This window comes from Dasypus novemcinctus, chromosome X (assembly GCF_030445035.2).
Source record: "Dasypus novemcinctus isolate mDasNov1 chromosome X, mDasNov1.1.hap2, whole genome shotgun sequence".
Classification (NCBI taxonomy): Eukaryota; Metazoa; Chordata; class Mammalia; order Cingulata; family Dasypodidae; genus Dasypus; species Dasypus novemcinctus.
Genome location: NC_080704.1, coordinates 27,315,404 through 27,323,833, shown reverse-complemented (window position 1 = coordinate 27,323,833; position 8,430 = coordinate 27,315,404).

Below are 8,430 nucleotides of genomic sequence, written 5' to 3'. Positions count from 1 at the left end.
GGAGGTTGTCCGTGGTGGCGCTAGACTGCATTCCAAATGGATAGAGCTTAAGGGAAGAGCTAGGTGTCCTAAGAGCGCCCGAAGTTACAAGTCGGGTTTTTTGGTTTTTTTTTTTTGTTTTTTAATCAGATCCAAGAAAATCCACTTCTTTAGTGGAAAGATTACCAATAAATCAGAATTTTAGATTTTAAAAAGATTTTTGAGACTTTCTTAACGCTTTTTATCGTGTTTTTTTAAAGTTGAATTATTTTTGTTTTTCTCCATGTATTTCTATACTTTACAAATCTTCTGTCATAAACAGGTTTTCATTTCTAACCAGAAAAAAATGTAAAAAGAGATAAATAAGAATTTAGATTATCTGTGCTCCTTTTTTAAAGATTTATTTTTAATTTTTTTAAGATATATAAATCACAAAAACATGTTACATTAAAAAAATATAAGAGATTCTCATATACCCCACACCCCACCCTGAGTATTTGAGATTAAAATATCACATAAATTTTAGGTACATCAGGTTACTTAAAGTGGGAAGTTATACTTCGATAAGTATATTCATTGGTTAAGTGACGGTGGAAACCATACAATATATTGTACTTGGGTGGAGAGATTTAGTTCCTATTTATCTTACATTGTAAATAGTTGCACCAGCTGTCTTAGTTTCCCAGGGCTGCCATAGCAAAGTACCATAAACTGGGCGGCTTAAAACAACAGAAATATTTTGTCTCACAGTTTTGGAAGCTAAGTATGAAATCAAGTCGTAGGTAGGGCCATAGGGAAGAATCTGTTTCATGCCTCTTCTAGTTTTTGGCGGTGGTTTGCCAGTAATTCATAGTGTTTCGCTCTCACTCTCACCCTCTCTCTCACTCTCTCCATATTTCTTTTTGTAAGCATGACTGTCATATTGGATTAGGATCCACTCTAATCCATTTTGGCCTCAACTAGTAACATGTTGGAAGATCTTGTTTCCACATAGAATCACATTCATGGGACTGGGGGTTATGACTTGAACATATCTTTCTAGGGAACACAGTTCTATCCAGCCAACTACATAAACCCATTGCGGTGATAAAAATGTTCTGGAATGAGATAGTGATGATAATAGCACAACTCGGTGAAAATACTGAAAACTACTAAATTGAACAGTGAAATGATAAATGTTATGCTATGTGAATTATAGATCTCAATAAGAAAATTAAACCCACTAATAAAATATAATTCAATAATATGCTTCATTATCAGAACCTTTGATCAGAAGTAGAAACAACACGGAACATTAATACACTTTTTAATAAGATAATTAACATTTATTGACACCTACTTAACACGTACTAGTTTTATTTAATCCTCACAGCAATCCGATAAGGTAGATACTATTATTCCCATTGAACAGTAAGGGAACTGAATACCAGAAAGATTAGATAATTTACGCCCTAGATTCCACAGATAATAAGTAGCAGAGCTGGGATTCATAGCCAATTATGAGTAAATGCTCTCTCTCTCTCTTTTTATTTTCCAAAATCTACTCATTCATTTTTTAAAAAAGATATTACATTAAAAAAATATGAGGTCCCCATTCGCCCCCACCACCCCCACCCCACCACTCCCCGCACAATAACACTCTCCCCCATCATCATGTCACATCCATTGCGTCAGGTGAGTACGTCTCCGGGCATCGCTGCACCCCATGTCCCGTGTTCCACACCATAGCCCACACTTTCCCACGTTCCATCCAGTGGCCCATGGGAGGACATAAAACATCCGGCAATTGTCCCTGGGGCACCACCACCCAGGACAACTCCAAGTCCTGAGAATGCCTCCACATCTCTTCCTCCCCTTCCCCGCACCCAGCAGCCACCATGGCCACTTTTTCCACATCAATGCCACATTTTCTCGATTATTATCTCTCTTTTTTAATCAGCTTTATTGAGGTAGAATTTACATACCATAAAATTCACCTGTTTTTCTTTTTTTAAAAATTCACCTGTTTTACGTGTGCAATTTAATGAGTTTTAGTAATTTTAGAGTTGTGCAACCATCACCACAATCCAGTTTTAGAACATTTCCATCAAACCAAAGAGATCCGCAGTGTCCCTTTTCACTCAATCTCAGTTCCCACCCCCACCCCCAGCCCAGGCTACCACTAATCAACTTTCTGTCTATATAGTCTTTTCTGGACATTTCACGGAAATGGAATCACAAAATATGCAGTCTTTTGCATCTGACTTCTTTCCCTTAGCATAGTGTTTCCAAGGTTCACCCATGTTATAGTATGTATCAGCAGTAATTCATTCCTTTTTATTGCTTAATACAATTCCATTGTATGGACATTCCACATTTTGTTTACCATTCACCAGTTGAATATTTGGACTGTTTCCACTTTTTAACTATTATGAATAATGCTGCTATGAACATTCATGTACAAGTTTTTTGTGGGCATAAGTTTTCATTTCTCTTGGCAAATATCTAGTGCAATTGCCGACTCCTAGGGTAAAGGTATGTTTACCATTTTGAGAAAAAGATAAACTGTTTTTCCAAAGAGACTGCACCATTTTACCTTCACATCAGCAATGTATGAGGGCTCCAGTTCCTCAACATCCTTGCCAACACGTTATTTACCTGTCTTTTTCATTATAGCCATTCTAGTCCGTGTGCTTTTAATTTGCATTTCCTTAACGATGAATGATGTTGAGCCTCTTTTCATATACTTATTAGCTATTCACATATCTTCTTTGGTAAAATGTCTATTCATATCCTTTGCCCATTTTTTAAAACTCCCCCTGCCTTGGGCTTGCTTATTGTCTGCTCTCTGTGTCCATTTGCTGTGCGTTCTTCTGTGTGTCTGTATTTATTTTATTTATCCCCCCCCCCCCCCACTGCGGCTTGCTTGTTTTCTGCTCTCCGTGTCCATTCACTATGTGCTCTTCTGTGTTGTTTTTTTTGTCTCCCTTTTTGTTGGGTCACCTTGCTGAGTTGACTATCCACTGCACTAGCAGGCCGGGCAACACTCTGCAGCACTTGCGGGCCACTGGCTGTCACAGACCGGTGGCTCTCCGCAGGGTGTGGGCGAGCCTGCCTTCACAAGGAGGCCTGGGACGCGAACCCAGGGTCTTCCATACGGTAGATGGGAGCCCACCTGATTGAGCCACAGCTGCTTCCCTCTTTTACCCATTTTTAAATTGAGTTCTTTATTATTGAGTTGCAAGAGTTCTTTCTATATTCTGGATACAAGTCCTTTATCAGGTGTATAATTTGCAATTTTTTTTCAGTCTAGCTTGTCTTTCATTTTCTTTCCTTTTTTAGTTACTGGGGCTGGGAATTGAACCCAGGACCTCGTATGTGGGAAGCCGGTGCTCAACCACTGAGCCACATCAGCTCCCCTGAGTTGTTTTTTTGTTCGTTTCTTTGTTTGCTTGTGGGTTTTTCTGTTGTTGTTGCTTTGTTTTTAGGAGGCACCAGGGACTAAACCCAGGACCTCCCATGTAGGAAGCAGGCACTCAACCACTTGAGCCACATCCACTCCCCGTTTTTTTTTTAAATGCAAGTTTTGTTCCTGCTTTCAGGCAAATTCACAAGAAGGTGACAAAAAATATCCCCCACCATTTTCACATATTTTCACGTGTGTGTGTGTTCATACTTACACAAAAAGCAGGAATATCATTAGAAATATACTCTGTGTTTGAATCTTGGATATCTCCCTGCTTTTCTTAGAAATGATGCAAATGGGGTTCTCTGGAGGTTACATGTTGTGAAATAAGAAGGGGGAACCCTAGATAAGGCCAGGAAACTCCTCCCCAGCTCCTATCTGCACCTGCCCCTGGGTTTAGACCCTGAGTGCTGCCTGGTGGTCTTGGGCGCCCCTTGCAGCCCAGCCCCCTCCTGTACACTGAGAAGAGGCTTGTGTCTAGGCTAACCTTGACTTCCTCTCACTGGCACAATAATACATGGCTGTGTCCTCGGCTCTCAGACTACTCAGCTTGAAATAAATTCCATTTTTGTTGCTGTTTCATTTTCTTAATGGTATCTTTGAAGAGCAAAAGTTTTAAATTTTTATGGAATCCAATTGATTAATTTTTTCTTTAATGGATCATGCTTTTGGTGTCATATCTAAGAACACGTTGCCTAACCAAGGTATTTTAGTTTGCTAAAGGCTGCCAAAGCGATATACCAGAAATGGGTTAGCTTTTACAATGGAGATTTATTAACTTAGAAGTTTACATACAATTCTGAGGCCATGAAGGTGTCCAAATCAAGGCATCATCATCAGATGCCTTCTCCCCAAGCTATAGCTGTGGGCCATCGGGTACATTGTGGCATCTGCCCATCTCTCCCCTCTCCACTGGGGCCTCGTTGCCTTCAGCTTCTGGCTAATGGGGCTTCCTCTCAGCTTCTGTGTTCCATTGATTTCAGCTTCTGGCTCCCAGGGTCTTCTCTTTCAGCTTCTGGGTTCCTCTCTGTTGCCAGTTGTTTCTCCCATTTGTAAAGGACTCCAGTGAGAGGATAAGGCCCACCCTGGTTCACACAATCTCATCAAAGGCCCTTAACTGAAGTAATTTAATTAAAGGTCCCACCTACAACAGGTTTACATGCACAGAAAGGGTTTAGCTCTAAAGACATGATCTTCTAGGGTCCACCCAGCTTCAAACTGGCATACAAGGTCACAAAGATTTACTCCTAGGTTTTCTTCTTAAATATTTATAGTTTTAGTTCTTATATTTAGATCTATGATCCATTTTGAGTTAATTTTTGTCTACGGTGTGTGATGAGGTTTTAAATTCATCTTTTTGCATGTAAATATCCAATTTTCCCAGTACCACTCATTGAAAAGAATATACTTTGCCTATTGAATAGCCTTGGCACCTTTATCAAAATCAATTGACCATAAACGTAAGGGTTTATTTTTGGGCTCTCAATTCTTTTCCATTGATGTATATGGGCATCCTTTTGCCAACACCATTCTGTCTTGGTTTCTGCAGTTTTATAGTATGTTTTGAAATTGGAAAGGGTAAGTTCTCTAACTTTGTTCTTCTTCAAAATTCTTTTGGCTATTCTAGGACCTTTGCATTTCTACATAAATTTTAGGACCAGCTTGTCAATTTCTGCAGAAAACACTTGCTGGGATTTTGAAAGGGACTCTTCTGTTGTGTGTGTGTGTGTGTTTTTTTTTTTTTAAGATTTATTTATTTATTTAATTCCTCCCCCCCTCCCCCGGTTGTCTGTTCTCTGTGTCTATTTGCTGCGTCTTGTTTCTTTGTCTGCTTCTGTTGTCGTCAGCGGCACGGGAAGTGTGGGCGGCGCCATTCCTGGGCAGGCTGCACTTTCTTTCGCGCTGGGCGCACTCCTTGCGCGTGGGGCTCCCCTACGCGGGGACACCCCTGCGTGGCAGGGCACTCCTTGCGCGCATCAGCACTGCGCATGGACCAGCTCCACACGGGTCAAGGAGGCCCGGGGTTTGAACCGCGGACCTCCCATGTGGTAGACGGACTGGGTCAAGTCCGTTTCCCTGTGTTGGTTTTTTTTTTTATCCCCCCTCCCTTGTGGCTTGCTTGCTGTCTGCTCTCTGTGTCCATTCACTGTGTGTTCTTCTGTGTCCACTTTCATGCTTGTCAGCAGCACTGGGAATCTGTGTTTTTCTGTTGCATCATCTTGCTGCCTCAGCTCTCTCTGTGCGCGGTGCCACTCCTGGGCAGGCTGTACTTTCTTTTGCGCTGGGCAGCTCTCCTTACGGGGAGCACTCCTTGGGCATGGGGCTCCCCTACGCAGGGAACACCCCTGCGTGGCATGGTACTCCTTGCACGCATCAGCACTGCGCATGGGCCAACTTGCCACATGGGTCAGGAGGCTCTGGGTTTGCACCCTGAACCTCCTGTGTGGTAGGTGGATGCTCTATCAGTTGAGCCAAATCTACTTCCCTGTTGCGTTTTTTTAAAAAGATTTATTTGTATCTCCCCATCCCCTGGTTGTTTGTACTTGCTGTGTCTGTTCGTCTTCCTTGTTTCTTTAGGAGGCACCAGGAGCCAAACCTGGGCCCTCCTGTGTGGGAGGGAGGTGCCCACTCGCTTAAGACACCTCCCCTCCCTGCTTTGCTCAGTTTCTCATTATGTTCTTCCTTCTGTGTCTCTTGCTGCATCATCTGTTGCATCAGCTTGCTGCACCTGCCTGTCATGTCAGCTCGCTGTCTTGCCCATCTTCTCTAGGAAGCACCAGGAACCTCTGTTCCCTGCTTTGTTGTGTCTTTCATTATGTTTTTCTTCTTATGTCTCTTGTTGCATCAGCTCGTTGTGTCAACTTGCCACGCCTGCCCATCATGGCAGCTCACTGTCTTCTTTAGGAGGCACCAGGAACTGAACCATAGACCTCCCATGTGGTAGGTGGGAGCTCAGTTGCTTGAGCCACATCTGCTTCCCTGATAGGGACTGTTTTGAATCTGTAGCTCAACTTGGGGAGATCTGCTATCTTAACAATATCAAGACTTGCAGTCCTAGAGTGCTATTTTACCTAACGCTATGTGTTGGCAGGCTAATAGCCCTCATCACGGCAATGCTTCTTCTACTCCCAAGGCACTGTTGAGCGTGAAACTCAGCTCTCCTTTCGGCCAGATCTGAGCCCAGCTATTCACATGTGAGGCTATACCTCTGCTTCTCCTTCAGATCTCCCCACCCAAAGCTGAGGAGTCCAGAACTGACTTACCTGAGGTTCCTCTCTGCCCTATATTTACAAAGAAATTTTGTCCCTATCAAGATAGTTATGTGATCGCTCTGTTTTCAAGAATTAGTTTCAGAACCAGTAAATGACCCCCGAGTCTAAATTCAATCCTGTTTCTATCCTTAACCAATTCTCCAAACCTTAAAGCTGTGCTTCTGGCAACAGCCATCACTGGTGGCTTTTTCCACTTCTTTCATCTCACAAATACCATATAGTAGCTCTTCTTCACCACCACTCACCTCAACTCTGGCCCCCACACTTAGGATGTGTGGGTGTTCGTATGTACATCTTCTGAAGTGCAGTACTTATGAATATGTGGCTTGTATCTCGAGGCTTCTAAAGTAGAGTGTTATTTTTCATTGGTTCATAAACAGCATAAAAATGATTAACCTTTTGGGGTATTTGTTCTTTTTAACGTTCTGATTCACAAGAGGGCATTGTCTACACTGTTGCAAAGTAAATCTATTCCGTTAAAATGGTGACAAGTTCAGCTTTTGTTGATAGTGGATGTTTAGCAATTTACGGTGTTTTCCTATCTGGCTGTTAGCACACCACACGCTTTGTTTCTCCCTTATCTCACTGGCTACCCCTTCTCTGCCGCCTCTTTTCTCCCGGATGACTCCCTAACATTGGCAGGCCCCAGAGCTCAGTCCTTGCTCCATTTACACTCAGCGCCTTGGTAATCTCATAAATACCTCATGCATCATGAGGTTTCTGGAGCCCAGTGTTACTTTCCATTAGTTCATAAAGAACACAAACATGATGAACTTTTAGGGGGATTTGTTCTTTTTAACATTGTCTTTTACAGGGGGGTATTGTCTACACTTGGTTTCAAAGTAAATATGTTCATTTAAAAGGACGACATTCGTGGCAGCTTTCTTTGATCGTGGATATTTAACAGCTTAATGTATCTTTCTATCTGACATCTAGCATGCCACACTCTTGGTCTGGTATGATTGAGCAGTCCCCTGTGTTCTCCCAGATGACCCCCTAATGATGGCATGCCCCTAGGGCCCAGTCCTTGCAACTTCTCTTATCTCCCCCACCCCTTCAAGCCTGCTCCTCTTGCAGTTTTTCCAATCTCAAGAAATCACAAATTTTCAATTGCTCAGGTCAGAAACCTGGGGATCATTCTTGACTCCTTTTTTCCCCTTTAGACCTACACCGGGGAAATCCTGTTGGCTCTACCTTCCAAATGTTTCCACAGCCTGACCACTTCACACCATCCCGGCTACAGCCACCGTCACCTCTCATCTGGATTGTTGTAATAGCTTTCTTACCCGTATCCTTGCTCTCTGCCTACCTTCTATTATTTAATGCAGCAGCCTAAGTGTGTGAAATCATATTGCTCCTCTTCTCGAAACTTCCAATGGTTGCCCATTTTTCCAAGGCCGAGGTCCTTACAATGGCTTCCAAGACTTTACACAGTCTGGCCCCTCATCTCTTTCAAGTCGATGCTCAAGTGACATCTTCTACCGTGATCATCTCAGTTAAAATTGGAACACCCCTCCCTCTCCACACTGCTACTCCCCTTACTCTTAGTTTCATAGCAGTTATCACATTCTAATAGGCTATGTAATTTGCTTATTTGTTTATTACCTAACTCCCACCACCAGAATGCAATCTTTAAGAGGGAAAGGATTTTTTTAAATGCTTTTTCACTGATAGATCCCCAGTGCTTAGAACAGGACTTGGCATGTAGTGGGAACTCATAGATACCGATGGGAT